At 44.4% G+C, this 21,788-nt stretch overlaps 1 long non-coding RNA gene across 3 annotated transcripts in view; it reads left to right on the forward strand.

Moving 5' to 3' along the window:
- The window catches only part of LOC135520084 (uncharacterized), a 303,255-nt gene that overhangs the window by 76,403 nt on the left and 205,064 nt on the right, over window positions 1-21,788 (forward strand). For 2 of the 3 annotated variants that reach the window (XR_010452340.1, XR_010452341.1), the window contains one exon: window positions 20,144-20,544. The exons of the other annotated variant lie outside the window; for it this stretch is intronic. This is a non-coding gene — a long non-coding RNA (uncharacterized LOC135520084). Of the gene's footprint in view, window positions 1-20,143; window positions 20,545-21,788 lie in introns of those variants that run through there. 3 annotated transcript variants of the gene reach the window in all.

Genomic DNA, 21,788 nt, shown 5'->3' on the forward strand with positions numbered 1-21,788 from the left:
GTGCATGTGTGTTTCTTGGTGCATGTGTGTCTATGGTGTCTCTGACAATAGGACTTCAAAGGGTGTTTTCACATATAGTCCTCTTCACAGTTTTTCCCAATTGTTAACACACGTTTGCTGAAGCTATCTCGGGTACTTAAAACTCCAAATACAAAACCCCAAATAGTTAGCCAATTTCCCCAAACCCTATAGAGATCTTGCAAAAAAATGAAACAAAGCAATTAAAATCATGTACTCCCTGCTCAAAATGAAACTATGCATACATATGAGACACACACACACACACACACACACACACATCAAATGAATCTAACTTAGTGACAACCGAGAACACACTAATGTGACATATTCAAAACCTATTTTAGTGTAAAGACTAAGATTGTGTTGTTATACTGCGTAGTGTCTGTGTGTACTCAAACAAGAAAGGAACACAAATGCAAAAATGTTAGTTTTATATTTCAACATGACTCAATACATGTCAAACAGCATACTGTAAGCACACATTAACTAAAAATGCAAACATACAGTAAATATATTTAGCATATTCAAGGGAAGAAAAATAAGCCTTTTTGCACTACTGTATTGTATGCTTTACGCAATAGAAAAATAAACTCTTAAAAACACTTAAAATACAGTAAAATCAAAATCATAAGTTAATAAACAATAATCCATTGCGAAAACAAAATCAGTCATGTCTTTTGTTTTGTGCCAGCTGCAGATTTTCATCAACATCATAGGCAATATTCTCCTTGTCCAGACAGCTGGGGAAATATCTTCTGGCATGACGCATCCACCCCTGACAGGACTCTGCTGGAATGTCACCACAGGTCTCTTCAATTGCCTGGAGAATGGCCATATGTTCATGGGGTTTGCAATCATTCCCAATCCACCGCCAAAACAACTCCTCAATGGGGTTGAGAAATGGGGAATATGGTGGGAGATAGAGAATTGTAAACCTGGGATGGTCATGGAACCAGATGGAAACTCTAGTTGTCCCAAATTAGAACAAACATTTGCTGCTCAGGATCACCCGGCCCTCTCTGCTCTGGCTGAAAAAGATTGTCATGTAAGGTGTTCAGGAAATTGAGAAGATGGGCACGGTTGTATGGTCCTTAGGGTGGGATGGCGGTGGAGGACCCCATTGTGGCTCATAACTGTGCATATGGTGACATTTCTCCCGCGCTGGCCAGGTACCTCAATGATGGCACGTTGAACAATGATGTTCCTTCCTTTACTCCCCGTCTTCGCTAAATTGAATCCAGCCTCATCTATGAATATGAGTTCCTGGGGGATGGGACTTGCATCAAACTCCATGATTCTATGAAATTACAATAAATACTGTAAATGCTGTATAGTAAAGTTCACTGTCAATATCAATGAGTCTCTAAAGTTTCAAGAGTGTAATACTAGTAAATGACCTACTTGCACATACCTGTATTCATGCCGTTTATCCTTCACTCTTTGGAAATTCCATTCAAATGGGACTCAGTAGATTCTTAAGGATGTGGGCTATGGTTTATAGCTACTCTGATGTTATGGATAATGGCAGGGTTTTCAATAGTCTGTTGTTGGATTTCCCGCAGTCTTATGGCATTATTTTAAACTACCAGTTGCACAATGGCAGCCTCCTGTTTGTCTGAACATAGACGTGTTCTATCACCACGTGGATGTCGTCTTTCAGTTCTACAAAAACAAAATAGCATACAGTACAGTAAACACTACAGTAATACAATATAAACATGTCACAGAGTAGAAAAGCTCCCAATTTCAAACATACAGTAGTACATGAAACGTTTACAATATGTAATGGAATCAACATTCTTTACTGTGCTTTATGTTGTATTACTGTCAAGTAGTAAAAGTAGTAGATAGGTCCAATGTCTGCAGTACATACCTATTCTCATTTTGGAATGTCCGGATGATGGATGCTACGGTGAAGCGGCTCAGATTGGGCTGCACTCTCTGCCCAGCCTCTCTCAAGGTCTCCTTGATCATGGTCTTCCTCCACCTCCATCTCTCTCTGTGGCCTTTTTTTTATCCATACCAAAGGTCTGATTGCAAAGTGAACATTTACGCAATTACTGTTTGCATGGGTAAAGAACAGCATTTTTCTTTGTTTTTTTTTCACACAATATTTTAGTTGTGAAGGTTTTGCCAAAGGTAGAGGTTTTGAGTTGAGTTTTGCCAAATGTTTTTGTCACGGTTTTCTATATGCGAAGGAGAGTCGGACCGAAATGCGGCGTGGCTATTGTGATTCATATTTTAATGAAACAAGGAAAACCACGAATCAATACAAAAACAACAAACGTAACACGAAAACCGAAACAGCCTATACTGGTGCAACCTAACACACGACAGAAACAAGGACATAAGGACAATCACCCATGAAACACTCAAAGAATTTGGCTGCCTAAATATGGTTCCCAATCAGAGACAACGATAAACACCTGCCTCTGATTGAGAACCACTTCAGACAGTCTTAGACTAACCTAGAACACCCCACTAAGCTACAATCCCAATACCTATGAAAAAACCCCAAGACAAAACACACCACATACAAAACCCATGTTTTTTGCCAAATTTGTTATTGTCACGGGCGTCGTAAGAAGCGGACCAAGGTGCAGCGTGGTAAGCGTACATAATCCTCTTTATTAGAAATGTCGCCAACAAATACAATAAACAATACAAAACGACCGGGAAGCTTAACAGGGCTAAGTGCCACTAACACAAGTAAATTACCCACACTGAAAGAAGGTAAAAAGGGCTACCTAAGTATGATTCCCAATCAGAGACAATGATTGAGACAATGATTGAGAACCATACCCGGCCAAAACATAGAAATAAAGAAACATAGAATGCCCACCCCACATCACACCTTGACCTAACCAAATAGAGAAATATAACGGATCTCTTAGGTCAGGGCGTGACAGTTATAGAATTACAATCTGAGCGTAAATCAAAACATGTGCCAGTAGTATTGCAGATTTTGTATATGGTTCAAAAGGTTTGCTGCTTCAGTGTCTTTAGATATTTCTGTCAGATGTTACTATGGAATACTGAAGTATAATTACAAGCATTTCATTATTGACAATTACATGAAGTTGATACAAAAGTCAATATTTGCAGTGTTGACCCTTCTTTTTCAAGACCTCTGCAATCCGCCCTGGCATGCTGTCAATTAACTTCTGGGCCACATCCTGACTGATGACAGCCCATTCTTGCATAATCAATGTTTGGAGTTTGTCAGAATTTGTGGGGTTTTCTTTGTCCACCCGCTTCTTGAGCATTGACCACAAGTTCTCAATGGGATTAAGTTCTGGGGAGTTTCCTGGCCATGGACCCAAAATATCAATGTTCCCCGAGCAACTTAGTTATCACTTTTTCCTTAAGGCAAGGTGCTCCATCATGCTGGAAAAGGCATTGTTTGTCACCAAACTGTTCCTGGATGGTTGGGAGAAGTTGATCTCGGAGGATGTGTTGGTACCATTCTTTATTCATGGCTGTGTTCTTAGGCAAAATGGTGAGTGAGCCCACTCCCTTGGCTGAGAAGCTACCCCACACATGAATGGTCTCAAGGTGCTTTACTGTTGGCAAAACACAGGACTGATGGTAGCACTCACCTTGTCTTCTCCCTGGACAAGCTTTTTTCCGGATGCCCCAAACAATCGGAAAGGGGATTCATCAGATGAAAACACTTTACCCCAGTCCTCAAGCAGTCCAATCCCTGTACCTTTTGTCATGCCCTGGCCATAGTTTACTTTGTATGTTTCTATGTTTTGATTGGTCAGGGTGTGATCTGAGTGGGCATTCTATGTTGGATGTCTTGTTTGTCTATTTCTGTGTTTGGCCTGATATGGTTCTCAATCAGGGGCAGGTGTTAGTCATTGTCTCTGATTGGGAACCATATTTAGGTAGCCTGGGGTTTACTGTGTGTTTGTGGGTGATTGTTCCTGTCTCTGTGTTTTGCACCAGATAGGGCTGTTTTCGGTTTTCATACGTTTGTTATTTTGTTAGTTTATCGTGTATAGGTTCCGTATTAAATAAAATGAATCACAACTACGCTGCATTTTGGTCCACTCCTCCTTCCCACAACGAAAGCCGTGACAGAATCACCCACCACAACAGGACCAAGCGGCGTGGTAACAGGCAAAAGCAACAGCAGGAGCAACAAAAGAAGGAATGGACATGGGAGGACGAATTAGACGGAGAATGACCCTGGGCTCAGCCTGGAGAATATCGTCGTCCCAAGGAAGAACTGGAGGCATTGAAAGCTTAGAGGCGCCGGTATGAGGAGGCAGCACGGCCAAGCGGATGGAAGCCCGAGAGTCAGCCCCTAAAATTTCTTGGGGGGGGGGGGCTCAGGGAGAGTGTGGCAGAGTCAGGAGTCAGACCTGAGCCCACTCTCCCTGTTTATCGTGAGGAGCCAAGGAGGAGACCAGAACCAGAGCCGGTGTTGGAGGTGAGCGAAACAGAGACTGTGAAGGAGTTAATGGGGAAATTGGAGGAGAGAGTAATGAGGGAGTTGCTTTGTTGGTGCTTTAAATATGGAATTCGCCCGACGGAGCGTGTCGGGGATTTGATGGCACCTGGGTCAGCGCTCCATACTCGTCCTGAGGAGCGTGCTAGTCGGCTGGTGAAGTTGGTGCCAGCCTCACGCCTCCTGTGCCAGCACTGCTCTCAAGATCTCCAGTACGCCTTCACGGTCTAGCCCATCCTGTGCCACCTCCACACACCAGCCCTCCGATGGCAGCTCCCCGCACCAGGTTTCCTGTGCGTGTCCTCGGCACAGTACCACCAGTGCCAGCACCACGCATCAGGTCTACAGTGCGCCTCGCCTCTCCTGCGCTGCCGGAGTCTCCCGCCTGTTCAGCGCAGTTAGAGCCTTCCTCCTCTCCTGCGCTGCTGGAGTCTCCCGCCTGTTTAGCGCTGCCAGAGCCTTCCGCCTCTACAGCGTTGCCGGAGTCTCCTGCCTGTTTAGCGCAGCCAGAGCTGCCAGCCTGCATGGAGCAGCAAGAGCTGTCAGTCTGCATGGAGCAGCCAGAGATGTCAGTCTGCATGGAGCAGCCAGAGCTGTCAGTCTTCATGGAACAGCCAGAGCTGCCAGTCTGCATGGAGCAGCCGGAGCTTCCAGTCTGCAAGGAGCTGCCAGTCTGCAAGGAGCTGCCAGTCTGCAAGGAGCTGCCAGTCTGCAAGGAGCTGTCAGTCTGCAAGGAGCTGCCAGTCTGCAAGGAGCTGCCAGTCTGCAAGGAGCTGCCAGAGCTGCCAGTCTGCATGGAGCAGCCAGAGCTGCCAGTCTGCAAGAAGCAGCCAGAGCTGCCAGTCAGCATGGAGCAGCCAGAGCCGTCAGTCTGCAAGGATCCGCCAGTCAGCCAGACTCTTCCAGATCTGCCAGTAAATCAGACTCTTCCCGATCTGCCAGTCAGCCAGACTCTTCCAGATTTGCCAGTCAACCAGACTCTTCCAGATCTACCCGTCAGCCAAGACTCTTCCAGATCTGCCAGTCAACCAGACTCTTCCAGATCTGCCAGTCAACCAGACTCTTCCAGATCTGCCAGTCAACCAGACTCTTCCAGATCTGCCAGACAACCAGACTCTTCCAGATCCCCCAGTCAACCAGACTCTTCCAGATCCGCCAGTCAGCCAGACTCTTCCAGATCTGCCAGTCAGCCAGACTCTTCCAGATCCACCAGTCAGCCGGGATCTGCCGGAACCGTCAGTCTGCCAGACTCTTCCAGATCCGCCAGTCAGCCAGATTTTTCCAGACGCGCCAGTCAGCCAGGATCTGCCAGAGCCTTTCTCCTCTCCTGCGCTGCCGGAGTCTCCCGCCTGTCCTGCGCTGCTGCCGGAGTCTCCCGCCTGTCCGGCGCTGCTGCCGGAGTCTCCGCCTGTCCGGTGCTGCTGCCGGAGTCTCCCGCCTGTCCGGCGCTGCTGCCGGAGTCTCCCGCCTGTCCGGCGCTGCTGCCGGAGTCTCCCGCCTGTCCGGCGCTGCTGTCGGAGTCTCCCGCCTGTCCGGCGCTGCTGCCGGAGTCTGAAGAGGCCCTCTGTCCCGAGCTGCCCCTCTGTCCCGGGCTGCCCCTCTGTCCCGAGCTGCCCCTCTGTCCCGAGCTGCCCCTCTGCCCCGAGCTGCCCCTCTGTCCCGAGCTGCCCCTCTGTCCCGTGTTGTTAAGTAGGGTTGCCGTGGCTGGGAGGTCATGGAAGCGGACAAGGTGGGGGAAGACTGCGGTGAAGTGGGGGCCATGTCCAGCACCAGAGCCGCCACCGCGGACAGACGCCCATCCAGTTTTCGGTTTTCGTACGTTTGTTATTTTGTTAGTTTATCGTGTATAGTTTCCGTATTAAATAAAATGAATCACAACTACGCTGCGTTTTGGTCCGCTCCTCCTTCCCACAATGAAAGCGTGACACCTTTTCAGAATATTAGTCTGTCCCTGATGTTTTTCCTGGAAAGAAGTTACTTCTTTGCTGCCCTTCTTGACACGAGGCCATCCTCCAAAAGTCTTTGCCTCACTGTGCGTGCAGATGCACTCAAACCTGCCTGCTGCCATTCCTGAGCAAGCTCTGTACTGGTGGTGCCCCGATCCCGCAGCTGAATAAACTAGGAGATGGTCCTGGCGCTTGATGGACTTTCTTGGGCGCCCTGAAGCCTTCTTTACAAAAATTGAACCGCTCTCCTAGAAGTTATTAATGATCCGATAAATGGTTGATTTAGGTGCAATCTTACTGGCAGCAATATCCTTGCCTGTGAAGCCCTTTTTGTGCAAAGCAATGATGACAGCACGTGTTTCCACGCAGGTAACCATGGCTGACAGAGGAAGAACAATGATTCCAAGCACCACCCTACTTTTTAAGCTTCTAGTCGGTTATTAAAACTCAATCAGCATGACAGAGTGATCTCCAGCCTTGTCCTCATCAACACTCACACCTGTGATAACAAGAGAATCACTGACATGATGTCAGCTGGTCCTTTTGTGGCAGGGCTGAAATGCAGTGGACATGTTTTTGGGGATTCAGTTCATTTGAATTGCAAAGAGGGACTTTGCAATTACTTGCAATTCATCTGATCACTCCTCATAACATTCTGTAGTATATGCACATTGGCATCATACAAACTGAGGCAGAAGACTTTGAAAATTAATATTTGTGTCATTCTAAAAACATTTTACCCTCAGAACCCCTTCAATTCATTGGGCATGGACTCTACAAGGTCTCGAAAGCATTCCCCAGGGATGCCGAACCATGTTGACACCAATGCTTCCTACAGTTGTGTCAAGTTGGCTGGATGTATATTGGGTGGTGGACCATTCTTGATACACACGGGAAACTGTTGAGCGTGAAAAAACCCAGCAGCATTGCAGTTCTTGACACAAAGGCACTTCAATTTTTTTTATCTTGCCCATTTACCCTCTGAATGGCACACATACACAATCAATGTCTCAATTGTCTCAAGGCTTAAAAATTATGATTTAACCTCTATCCTCCCCTTCATCTACACTGATCTGAAGTGGACTTAACAAGTGACATCAATAAGGGATCAAAGATTTCACCTGGTTCCACCTATGTCATGGAAAGAGCAATGTTTTGTATACTCAGTGTACATTTTGGAAGCTAATAGTAGTTTGCTTTTAGTTCAAAAATAAGACAAAGTATAATCGAAATGTAATATTCACATGTATAAATGCCAGAATAAGAATTGTAGATTAAATAATGCTTTAATTGAAAATAATGTACTCCAAATTACATCGCCAACCTGCATATTTACAGCAGTTTGTGGCTCTAATGTGGCAGTTATGGCAGGGGAAACAATGTTGCAGTAGCCTATTCCTTGGTGTGGGAATAATTACACAGGCGAGCTTTGTGTTCACATTGCACTAAAACAGGATTCTCAAGATTCTCAGTTCAGTTTGTTACCAGGGCTCTTTTGAGAGATCAGAGTTCTTTTGGAGCATTCACATTGCACAACAATTGTCTGAAAAGGACCAAGTTTGAAAACACATTGTGCCCCACAGTCTGATTTCACTCGCAGTCCAATCCCTGTAGGCTACAAAGTAAAATGATTCAGTACATCTAATAAGTTTTTCTCTTTCTTTTCATTTCTTTCATTTGATGCTGGCTTTGTGCTCCCTTCCCAGGTCAGTCAACCTCATTTCAAGTGGCTTCGTGTCAACCTGTGTCTTGGATTTCCACCGCCTCTCCCCCAAAAAGGCAGGACTTGAACAAAATGGTATACTGAAAACAACAAAAGAGAGCAAATCAGTGTTGGGGTCATTACTCAAAGAGAGTAATATTTCACTTACTACTCGTTACCAGTGGGGAACCTAAGGGCATAAGTATAGGTTAAAAAATCCCTTTTGTAGGACCTTGTCTTTCAAAGATAATTCGTAAAAATCCAAATAACTTCCCAGATCTTCATTGCAAAGGGTTCAAACACTGTTTCCCATGCTTGTTCAATGAACTATAAATGATTAATGAACATGCACCTGTGGAACGGTCGTTAAGACACTAACAGCTTACAGACGGTAAGCAATTAAGGTCACAGTTATGAAAACTTAGAACACTAAAGAGGCCTTTCTAATGACTCTGAAAAACACCAAAAGAAAGATGCCCAGGGTCCCTGCTTATCTCTGTGAACGTGCCTTAGGCATGCTGCAAGGAGGCATGAGGACTGCAGATGTGGCCAGGACAATAAATTGCAATGTCAGTACTGTGTGACGCCCAAGACAGCGTTACAGGGAGACAGGACGGACAGCTGATCGTCCTCGCAGTGGCAGACCATGTGTAACAGCATCTGCACAGGATCGGTACATCCGAACATCACACCTGCGGAACAGGTACAGGATAGCAACAACAACTGCCCGAGTTACACCAGGAATGCACAATCCCTCCATCAGTGCTCAGACTGTCTGCAGTAGGCCGAGAGAGGCTGGACTGAGGGCTTGTAGGCCTGTTGTAAGGTCCTCAACAGACATCACCGGCAACAACGTTGCCTATGGGCACAAACCCACCGTCGCTGGACCAGACAGGACTGGCAAAAAGTGTCCTTCTCTGATGTGGTCGGATTTGAGTTTATCGTCGGAGGAATGAGCATTACTACGAGGTGTGTACTCTGGAGCAGGATCCATTTGGAGGTGGAGGGTCCGTCATCGTCTGGGGCGGTGTGTCACAGCATCATCGGACTGAGCTTGTTGTCATTGCAGACAATCTCAGCGCTGTGCCTTAGAAGGAAGACATCCTCCTCCCTCATGTGGTACCCTTCCTGCAGGGTCATCCTGACATGACCTTCCAGCATGACAATGCCACCAGCCATACTGCTCGTTCTGTGCATGATTTTCTGCAAGACAGGAATGTCAGTGTTCTGCCATGGCCAGCGAAGAGCCCGGATCTCAATCCCATTGATCAGGTCTGGAACCTATTGGATCAGAGTGTGAGGGCTAGGGCCATTCCCCCCAGAAATGTCCAGGAACTTGTAGCTTCCTTGGTGGAAGAGAGGGGTAACATCTCACAGCAAGAACTGGCAAATCTGGTGCAGTCCATGATGCGGAGATGCACTGCAGTACTTAATGCAGCTGGTGGCCACACCAGATACTGAGCGTTTGATTTTGACCCCTCCTTTGTTCAGTGACACATTATTCCATTTTTGTTAGTCACATGTCTGTGGAACTTGTTCAGTTCATGTTTCAGTTGTTGAATCTTGTTATGTTCATACAAATGATTCTGCATGTTAAGTTTGCTGAAAATAAATGTAGTTGACAGTGAGAGGACATTTCGTTTTTTGCTGAGTTTGTTTTTATAGATTAGAAGTTTTTATTGATTTAATCCTTTTTTGTCTTAACTGTAATGATCTTCCTATTGAATATCTTCAGTTTGTCTTAGAAAAAGAACGGTTCATATATGCAATCAGAATTTTTCTTTGGTGGTGGCTAAATTGTTAGCATCGCCCTTTTCAAGACTAACTTTTAATGAAAAGTTACATCTTGTACAGACCGGGAGACCAACTCTTGCACTGCCTAATTTGGTGCAACGAGGAAAGAGTTTTGAAAGGCATTTTCAAGTAAACAATTTTGAGTGCTATCCGTGGATAACCATGTTGACCATGACAAAAAAGCTTTAATGTTGGAATTGCCTACTCTTCAGCACCAATAACATCTCAACCTGGATTTCTGGTTTCAAAAATGTTGCCCGTTTGACAAAGTCAGCACTTCGACACGAAACTCAACTTCACACCTGTGAGCGACAGTGAGTTTAGAAACATTTGGGGAAATGAGTAGACCTTCTTCTTAACGAGCAGTGGCACAATGAGACACTTGCTCACAATGATAAAGTCAGGCACAACAGGGAGATTCTAAAATGCCTTATTCATACGGTTGTGTTTTCATGCAATCAAGAATTAGCATTCAGAGGATATGATGAGTATAAAGAATCAGCTAATAAGGGAAACTACTTGGAAACACTGGATTTCTTGGCTGAGTATGACAGCAAGTTAAACTGGCATTTGGCTACGGCTACCGTGTTCACAGGCACTTCCAGAAAAATCCAAAATGACCTGATACATGCAGTCGCGAATGTACTGACAGATGTTATGAAGGAAGAATTGAAGAAAATCCCCTTTGTAACCATCATGGCTGACGAGACGACACACATCAGTAATGTAGCCCAAATAAGGTTTTTCAAATTTGAGGAAGTAACTGAGAATAAACGGGCAGAAGTGGTTGCTGCCCGAATAATCAGCTTTTTAGGGGAGTGTGAATGCATGGCCAAAGTTGTGGCACAGTGTTAACATGAGTCATGGCCTCTGGTATAAACGGAGTACAAGCCAAGGTGAAAGAAACTATCCTGCAAGCTCTGTTCATTCATTGCTATGCACACACTCCTAATCTGGTGATGTCACAAGGTGCTGGTAAACTAAAAGAATGCATATTTTTTTCTCTCATCTTGGTGGCCTAGCAGTATTTTTCTCAAGATCTGTCAAACGAACAAAACTACTGGATGAAATATGCCAGTGACGACTACCCAGAGTGGCGCCAACACGATGGAACTTAATCCTCACCGTTAGTTTGTACTGTGTATGAAAAAAAGGTGGAACTCATTGAACTATTTGAATACATAGTGGACCATCCCGATGACTTTGATGAAGACACCGTTCACAGCGCAGATGGATACACGATGCACCTAACAAGCTTTGAGTTCTGCTTCCTGCTCCCCGCGTTCTACTCCATATTTCCATACTCCGACGTGCTGTTTGGAATATTGCAGAACCGGGAGTTTGACATGCAGTTCTTATGTCCAGGGTAGACAACTTCTGCAACACCACTAAAACTTAAAAGGAACATTTGAATCCATCTCCGAGGACACTGTGAGTGAGACCAGAGTTCCAAGGGGGCGTGGGACACATATGCAAGGAGATGTTCGCGGGCAGTACCAATAGCTACACAGTGCAATCATCGACAACATTGTCACTCAGCTAAGAAACAGGTTCAATGACCATGAAATGTTCATTTTCCTTGCCATCCTTGACCCACAAAAGTTCCCAATATGTAAGGAAACGGCAAACTCTCCAAATGCTGCATTCTCATGTCTCGAGGAAAGCTATGAATCCAATTTTGATTTGCCGCTGCTTAAAACAGAACTCACCGTTATGTACTCAATGTCTGAGTTCGAGGGTAAGAGCTCAGCTGATCTCCCCCACTTTCTCCAGCAGAAGAGACTAATTGATAGTTTGCAGCAATTATATCTGCTGACCTGTCTAGTTTTGACCATTACAGTGTCCACTGCATCAGCAGAAAGAACATTTTCTGCACTATAAAGGATCGAGACATATTCCAGGAACACCACTGGACAGGCCCGACTTTCAGCCCTAACTTTGATCTCAATCGAAAAAAAGAAGATATTTTGGATTTAAAATCAAAAGACAAGCTATAAGAACCTGCCATTGCCCATTTCATAAAGAAGGACAGGAGAATGGACTTGGTTTTTAAATGATAATCATAATGGTGAATGGCCTTTTTGTTTTCATCTCCAGATTCTTTTTGTTTCTCTCTCGTTCATATAATTTTGAATACAATGTGTGAAATATTTTTTCAGCTTTAGATCACTGGTTGTGTGGTAAAAAAAAAAGGTAATGACGTTGCAATTGGAAGTACTGGGTACATGGCATTTCGTGTTGTGGTGCATTTGTTTATGTTGCATGCTGGAGATAGAACATCGAATACAGCGCAACTTTTTTCTCTTTGACAGAATATACTGTCCGCGGTCTTGAAACAATGTGAGTAGTTGTGTGGTTGAATTTATTACGCCACTATTTGAGTGACTGTTTGTTTTGGCAAATGTTTCTTTGAAATGACGCAACCATATTTTCTTGTAACGATATTTGCAACCATTGTGTACGTGTGCTGCTTCTGTGAGCCACAGCCCAGGCGTGGCTTAGGACTCTGTCATCAAATAACTGCTTCTCCTCACATAGGTCTGCAAAAGAAAGGTCTCAAGTCATGGTCTGTATACACAGGCATTCGAGTTCTTTATCGATATGTATGACAGATATTTTTTCCGCAACTGAGCCAACAGAGGGCCTAGCTGCAATAGTCACGGTTTGCCACTGCTCGTTACTTATTTCAACAGTAACACATTTCTTTTCTTCTTACTCCTTGGCAAATGTTTACACTTAAGCAATATAAGGCCCGAGGGGGGTGTGGTTAAGGGCTGTTCTTAAGCACGACGCAAGGCGCAGTGCCTGAATACTTCCCTTAGCCATGGTATATTGGCGATATACCACAAACCCCGAGGTGACTTATTGCTATTATAAACTGGTCACCAACGGAATTAGAGCAGTGAAAATACATGTTTTGTCATACCCGTGGAATACAGTCTGCTATACCACAGCTTTCAGCCAATCAGCATTCAGGGCTCCAACCACACAGTTTATAGTACTTGTTATATTACTTTTGCTTAACACCCCCAAAACGTTGTGCGTCCACAATCAATGTAAACAATGTCAATGTCTACTACATACCCAGCTACAAGCTTGTTCAGCTCTCCTTGAGTTACAGCCTGTCCTCCTGAATGATTAAAATCAAGCCTTGGTTATTTGGATGAGGTAGGCCTAAAGTAATCTTCAGCAGCAGTGGTCAGGCCTCGGGGGTCTTTTGCTACAAGTTTTGTTTTGGTTTGTTGCTTTTGCAGGTGCTTCAAGAGATTGGAAGTTTTGATTCTACTAGTGGAGAGATGTTTCTCACCTGGGCAGTTCACATTTTACAGTTATATTATTGTAATCTTGTCCTCCTACCAAATCAACGTAATGGGAGTACTTCCACATTGAGAAACTCCTTTCCTCTTTGGTTCTCTATTGTTGAATTTGTAGGTTGCTTACCACAAACATTTGTGAATAATCATCAAATGCCGTTTCGCCACACGTTTTCCAGCGGTGCTGAATTCCAATGACTTTTCAGGGAGTATCCACATGTGGTTAGTCTATTTCAGTCTGACCACCGCTATTGTACTACGAATGCTTCAAACTTGCCTTCCAGTCCCTTTGTCACACATACTTACTTTCCATTAGAAAATGGCCATAGCGTGAACTATCACCACTGGCGAAAATAAATGCTTGTCATACACAATAAAGTCCGCCACCCTCCTTCCAAACTTCTGAAGGATAATGTTCGCGTTAGAGCTTGATTCATCGAATGTCTATCATTCATTGCCCTCCGTGAAACAAAGTGCATATCATAGCATTAGACAGGACCCCTTTTATAGGGAACAAACGCCCAGCATACATCACCAAACAAAGGCCCTCCATGAAAGACCTTGATTAGACTGTTGACTGTCCTCTATTGAAAGAGCAGATTTAGTCCAATATGAATAGCACTATTAACCTTGGGATCATTGAACATTTTTATGAGGTTATTGTTACGTGAACAGACTTTTCCATTTGATGTCACATGGACATTGGTCCAAAGATGGCTAGTGGAAAACAGGCTACGGTACGTGTTCAGGAGGAGAGGCAGCTAGCAATGTAAACTGTGAATGTGTTTTAAGGCACTAAAATCTAAAGGTGTTCTCTCACACATACAGTAGCCTATGCACTTTAGCAGTGTCGCCACAGTACACTATATTCAAAATATAATATATGTCAATTTCTTCACCTAATTTGACAATAGACATGTGTTGCTGTGCAAATATACAGTGCCTTGCAAAAGTATTCATACCTCTTGGAATTTTTCCTATTTTGTTGCATTACAACCTGGAATTTAAATGGATTTTTATTTGGGTTCCATGTAATGGACATACACAAAATAGTCCAAACTGTTGAAGTGAAATGTAAAAAATAACTTGAAATTCAAAAGATTTTTAAACGGAAGAGTGGTGCGTGCATATGTATTCACCCCCTTCGCTATGAAGCCCCTAAATAAGATCTGGTGCAACCAATTACCTTCAGACGGCACATAATTAGTTCAATAACATTTACATTTGCAATCAGTGTCACATGATCTCACTATTATACACACCTGTCCTGAAAGGCCCCAGAATTCACCCCATCTGAGGGGCATCCAGTGGACACCATGAAGCCACTTTACAATAGGGCATCTAAATCATTAAGGGGGGTGAGAAGTACAGATCAGGGTTGAGTTCCAAAAGAATATGGGAAACTTTAACATCCCATGGAGCACCATTGGAAGAGGTATGTCATGTCAGTTAATCTGTTCCAAGAGAGGGCTCCCACTCTGTCTCTCGGACCTGCTGGGCATTAATCAGGTTAGGCTTCAAAGATAACCCATTCTTCAGCTGTTCACATCTCCCCTAACTGGAGAATCTCCATAGGACCACTTTCCCACAGAGCTGGGCTTTATAGAAGAGTGGCCAGAAAAAAGCCATTGCTTAAAGAAAGGTCTCTTTTGGTGTTCTCAAAAGGCATGGGGGAGACTCCCCAAACATATGGAAGTGGTACTCTGGTCAGATGTGACTAAAATTTTTTTGCCATCAAGAAAACACTGTCTCCCGTTTGCTTCAACCTTGTCCTCATCCCCCGAGATAACCATGCCTGGCGACAGTGATCCGCATTATTAACGTTCTTTTGTTCCTAGGAAACTATGCAGATTTTTGCCATTCATGTTTTTCATTAAAGAACTCTGTTTTCTGTTAAAACAGTTGGGTCTTACTGAATACATAACAAGGTGGGGTTTCAGGTGTCTCCAAGAATAACGGATCCTGTGTTCTGCCTTTCACCCAGGAAGGTGGTGATTGACTCCGCTGTCCTGGACAACGGAATGGATTTGTTCCACCATTGGGGACTTCATAAAAGAGGGAAACAAAGCGGTCTTCTGGTCAGACTCTGGAGACGGGCACATGTGCACCACTCCTCAATGGTAGCCAATGTCCAGTCTCTTGACCAAGGTTGATGAAATCCGAGCAAGTGTAGCATTCCGGAGGGCCATCAGAGCCTGTAGGTTCAAAATAACGGTTTTTTCCCCTCGCAGACAATCAGTGCCAAGACCATGGTCTTGCAACGAAAACGGATGCGGACTCTCCTTCACTGGAAGCCAGTGAGTAAAACATTTAAACGGGTTAACCCTCGCAAGGCTGCAGGCCCAGGTTGCATCACCAGCCGGGCTCAGAGCGTTCTGGATGAGCTGGCTGGTGTGTTTAATGGCATATTCACTCAAGCCCATCCCAGTCTGCTGTTCCCACATGCTTCCAGAGGGAGATGACCTGTTGCCTGGATTAGGACCTGCGCCGCTTCCTGTGTGAGGCTTCCGGTCGTAGTGCTTTGCGGATGTTGTAGAGCATGAACCTACAGGAACGGGCCACCCACCTGACACCCTAGACCAGATGTTGGCAAACGACAGGGTGTTGGCCAGGATCACGCCAAGGTTCTTAGCGCTCTGGGAGGAGGACTTGTCCAAATTATTGTAAAAACCTCGTTTTGGCCCTTTCCCTGCAATGCCCAGTTTCCCCAATAGATGGCGCACTCAAAACACATTGACCGTTGTTCAGTGGCGCGTGGTGATCCTTTATTTCACTTTAATTTGCCACTTCGTTTCACGTCACCATTAAGCCCTTCTGTCAAAATGGGGAAAGAGAAGGAAAGTGGACAGCTGAATAGCAATGTTTAATAAGGAGTGGACAACAAATACTTCTTGACAGAGCCGATGACGGTGTATGTCTGATATGCCAAGAAGCTGGCCGGTTTTCAAAGAGTACAATAGAGCCCTGGGGACACCAGTGCATGCAAACTATGCGTGGCAAGCAGTCAACACTCGCCACGCTACTGCTCAGGAGCGACCTGTCAGGTAATTTACAGAATCAAGCGTGAACTTTTTTCACCGACAAACTGCCCAATTCAAGAGTCAGGGTACCAGAGGAGGATCTGATGGCATTCAAAGTATCAAAGGCTAGCAAGCCTTTCTCCGAAGTTTTGAAGAGTGCATGAGTAGAGACAGCAGGTCTCTTGTGTCCCGGAGCAAAGCCAAGTTTGAAAAAATCAGTTTCAGCAGGACAGTGACTAGTCTTGAAACGTGGAACTGATTGACAAAGATATAGTCATTCGAGTTAAACAAAAAGGGGAGTCCTTTAAGTTATATTCACTAGTTTTGGATGAAAGTAACAAATAAAAGACACTGCTCAGCTCTGTAGTTTTTATCGGAGGGATTCGACAGTTTTGAGATAACGGGTGAGCTTTTGAGCATGGAATCACTGAAGGGAAAGCGGTCGAGGGAGGAGTTATGAACGAGGTGTCTGCTGTCATCGGAAATGGTCTGGAGTAAACTTGCCAATGTCATAGGATGGATCGGGCAAATTTAACTGGAAAAAACATCGCTGCTGAAAAGAATCCAGGATTTCATCTGGAGAGAGAGGGGAGAAAGAGGTCTGAGCCAGGATGTTATTTTACTTCACTGCATCATTCATCAGGAGTCTCGGTAAGTCTGTTTGCAGCTTAATCACATCGAGGATCCAGTTGTAAAACTTGTTAACTTCAAAATGGGGACTTAATCATCGTCAGTTCATTACGTTCCTGGAAGAAACTAAGCGGATCACAGGATCTACTTTACCACCTGTCCTGGTTAAAGGGGAAAGTGTTTCAACCCGAGTCTGGGAGCTCAAAGACGGCACCATTTTTAATTTAATGGCGACACCATGAAGATTCCAAGGCGCGACACAAACTGGTTTGTGACAATGTTTGCTGTGGACATATTTTCACACATGAATCAGCTGAACGTTGAGTTCAGGGGAAAGAATTGGGAAACTTTGAACATCAAATGGAGCACCATAAAAAATGGTTTTATGGCACCAGGCAAATGTCAAACAAATCTTTGCCCACCAAAACTCAGAAAGAGGCGAAATGCGAAGGCATTAATCAGAGAGGCACAAAGATAACCCTGGAAGGAGCTGCAAAGCTCCACAGTGCAAATCAGATTTTGAAAAAATTGACAAGTCACTTCAACTGGTGTCCTGTCCCCATCACAAGACCCCGAATCAGCTCCACAGAGCTGGGCTGATCGATCTTCAGTCTGACTCCATCTCAAAAAAGTTCAATTCTTAAACTGAATGACTTTTACGCAAACACTTAATGAGGTGTTTCCAAACCTCCGGGGGAGGCGCAAAGATATGGTGTACTGTTTGGTCAGATACGTGACTAAAATCTTTTTTGGCCATGAAAAATCAACAAAGCCCATCACAGATCCAAGTTAACTGACCAACACCTCAGATCTGTCCTGAGAATAACAAAACTAACTCCAGACTTTGATGCACTGGCAAAGATGAGACCAACAACACTGTTCCCACTGAAATGGTGAGTTTTTTGCTGTGTTATGAAAAAATGCATATGGAAAGTTTGGAAGGTTTTTAATTAAGAGAACTACTGAATATAAGACAGCAGTCAACTCACCATCAGTACGACCAAGAATATGACACGCCGAACGGATCCTGTGTTCTGCCTTTCACCCAGGACAACGGAATGGATCCCAGCCGCGACCCACAAAAAATGACTTCATAAAAGAGGAAACAAAGTGGTCTTCTGGTCAGCTCTGGAACGATACACGTGCACTGTTTCCGTGAAGGCTTCTCGTCCAATGTCCAGTCTTTGACAACAAGGTTGATGAAATCCATCCATGATTGTGCGGAGTTTAACACAAGTAGATATTATTGAGCTTGAGTATTTCGTTGTGTAATAATATGTTTTGAATGTTGAAAGTGATTCCATTTTTCAATAAATGTTGATTTCTTTAACTTTGCACCTGCAATTGAAATCTTGCGGAATCTTTAAATCACAGCCGTATGTTATTAAAACATTTACATTTAACCCTCCCAGTATCTGCAGGAAATAGTATGTAAATCCATATCTTGCGCCCTTGAGACAAATTTATTAACTGATGGTGTATTTTTCACATTTGAAAGACAGTTAATAATCCCTATCCCAGTCTGCTGTTCTTACTGTGCTAAGAGGTTTGCCACCACATTTCCTGTTCCCAAGAAAGCTAAGGTAACTGATCCAAACGACTCCGCCCAAATAGCCTCACTTCTGTCATTTTAGAACCCATTTGAGAGACTAGTCAAGGACCATATTGCCCACCTACCTGACACCCTAGACCCACTCCAATTTGCTTACCGCCCAAATAGGTCCACAGACGATGCAATCTCAACCACACTGTCCTAACCCATCTGGACAAGAGGAATACCTATGTGAGAATGCTGTTCATCAACTACAGCTCGGCATTTAACACCATAGTACCCTCCAAGCTCGTCATCAAGCTCAAGACCCTGGGTCTCGACCCCGCCCTGTGCAACTGGGTACTGGACTTCCCGACGGGCCGCCCCCAGGTGGTGAGGGTAGGCAACAACATCTCCACCTCGCTGATCCTCAACACTGGGGCCCCACAAGGGTGCGTTCTCAGCCCTCTCCTGTACTCCCTGTTCACCCATGACTGCGTGGCCACACACGCCTCCAACTCAATCATCAAGTTTGCAGATGACACAACAGTGGTAGGCTTGATTACCAACAACGACGAGACGGACTACAGGGAGGAGGTGAGGGCCCTCGGAGTGTGGTGTCAGGAAAACAACCTCCCACTCAACATCAACAAAACTAAGGAGATGATTGTGGACTTCAGGAAACAGCAGAGGGAACACCCCCTATCCACATCGATGGAACAGTAGTGGAGAGGGTAGTAAGTTTTAAGTTCCTCGGCATACACATCACAGACAAACTGAATTGGTCCACCCACACATACAGCATCGTGAAGAAGGCGCAGCAGCGCCTCTTCAACCTCAGAAGGCTGAAGAAATTTGGCTTGTCACCAAAAGCACTCACAAACTTCTACAGATGCACAATCGAGAGCATCCTGGCGGGCTGTATCACCGCCTGGCACGGCAACTGCTCCGCCCACAACCGTAAGGCTCTCCAGAGGGTAGTGAGGTCTGCACAACACATCACCAGGGGCAAACTACCTGCCCTCCAGGACAACTACACCACCCGATGTTACAGGAAGGCCATAAAAGATCATCAAGGACAACAACCACCCGAGCCACTGCCTGTTCACCCCGCTATCACCCAGAAGGCGAGGTCAGTACAGGTGCATCAAAGCTGGGACCGAGAGACTGAAAAACAGCTTCTATCTCAAGGCCATCAGACTGTTAAACAGCCACCACTAACATTGAGTGGCTGCTGCCAACACACTGACTCAACTCCAGCCACTTTAATAATGGGAATTGATGGGAAATGATGTAAAATATATCACTAGCCACTTTAAACAATGCTACCTAATATAATGTTTACATACCCTACATTATTCATCTCATATGTATACGTATATACTATACTCTATATCATCTATTGCATCTTTATGTAATACATGTATCACTAGCCACTTTAACTATGCCACTTTGTTTACATACTCATCTCATATGTATATACTGTACTCGATACCATCTACTGTATCTTGCCTATGCTGCTCTGTACCATCACTCATTCATATCTTTATGTCCCCTTACACTTGTGTGTATAAGACAGTAGTTTTGGAATTGTTAGTTAGATTACTTGTTGGTTATTACTGCATTGTCGGAACTAGAAGCACAAGCATTTCGCTACACTCGCATTAACATCTGCTAACCATGTGTATGTGACAAATAACATTTAATTTGATTTATTTTTCATCGGCAGGGAGTGAGAAACTGGTCGGAATTGAAGGAATGATGGATGTTGCTAGATACAGGGAAATTCTTGAGGAAAACCTGCTTCAGTCTTCCAGAGATTTGAGACCGGCGGAGGTTCACCTTCCAGAAGGACAATGACCCTAAGCATACTGCGTAAGCAACACTCAAGTGGTTTCAGGGGAAACATTTACATGTCCTGGAATGGCCTATTCAAAGCCCAGTTCTCAATCGAATTGAGAATCTGTGGTATGACTTAAAGATTGCTGTACAGGAGCAGAACCCATCCAACTTGAAGGAGCTGGAGCAGTTTTGTCTTGAAGAATGGGCAAAAATTCCAGTGGCTAGATGTGCCAAGCTTATAGAGACATAGCACAAGAGACTTTCAGCTGTAATTGCTGCAAAAGGTGACTCTACAAAGTATTGACTTTAGAGGGGGGAGGGGGGGTTATGCAAAGTTATGCACGCTCAAGTTTGAATTTTTATCATCTTATTTCTTGTTGGTTTCACAATAAAAACATATTTTGCATCTTCATATTGTGTATTTTAATTCCAGGTCAACAAAATATATATATATTTATAATATTTTCGCAAGCCACTGTATCTTACATCTGCCTTCAGGAACAGGAACCCAGTGTATTAAGTGTAGTAGACGATGGAGATCTAATATGGATGTTATTTGAGGAGACGGGAGTAATTCACTTTTTGGCTAATGATCCAAAACTCTTTAGTGATGTGTGGATGTCAGGTGGCACAGCCAACCAAGAAAAAACATGAGCGGAACAAAAACATTGTTTACAGAACGTATAGATATTACATTGCTGGTAACACTTTGCATCAAAGTATCATTCACAAAGGGTTTATAAAGGGTTAACATGTCACAAATGACACTGACTCGTGCTAAATTAGACTGCCATTCTACTTTGTATTTCTATTATCAGCAAGTTTATTGTAGTATTTATATTTGCTCTCATCCCGTATTCATCGAGTGCCTTTCACTCATGTGTGCTGTGTTGGTTACAACTATTGCATTCACTTAACTTCTTCCGTTCTCACATGTGAAATTGAATTGCATCAACTATTTGCTTGCTTGCACGATGTGCTGTGATTCCTCAGATTGGCATGGACTACATTGACGAAGAGACAGATGTTGCCAATTCTCTTTCAACTCCTCCCTCCTCAAACTAATTACTAAATACCCTCAGAAAACTCTCCACGGATGGATGTCTGACTCCTCGCTGCTCCTCGACCACTGTCCCTCTCTGCTGATCGCCTGTGCCTGTGGGGATAAATAATAATTTTGCAAAGCTCTCTATAAAGGAAAGCACTTATTTTGAATGTGTGAATATGACTCACCTTGTAGATAATTACATACTCTTATATATGTTTTTTGCCCCCTGTGACTGCAGACACGGGGGAGACATGCTCAACGCAGCTGTGAAAGGCTATCGACACCACAACACAGCCCAGCAGGCCCGATCGCTGAGCGAGGGACAGCCAGGATCCATCCAGCCATCAACTCTGAGGCCGGCTACCATACAACGCTTGCTGTAGCACTAATACACGTGTGAGTGTGAATCCAAGTTGTAGATCAGTACATGCTCTAATTGTATGTTTGTTGTCCCCTGTGACTACAGACACGGGGACACATCCGG

This window comes from Oncorhynchus masou, chromosome 29 (assembly GCF_036934945.1).
Source record: "Oncorhynchus masou masou isolate Uvic2021 chromosome 29, UVic_Omas_1.1, whole genome shotgun sequence".
Lineage (NCBI taxonomy): Eukaryota > Metazoa > Chordata > Actinopteri > Salmoniformes > Salmonidae > Oncorhynchus > Oncorhynchus masou.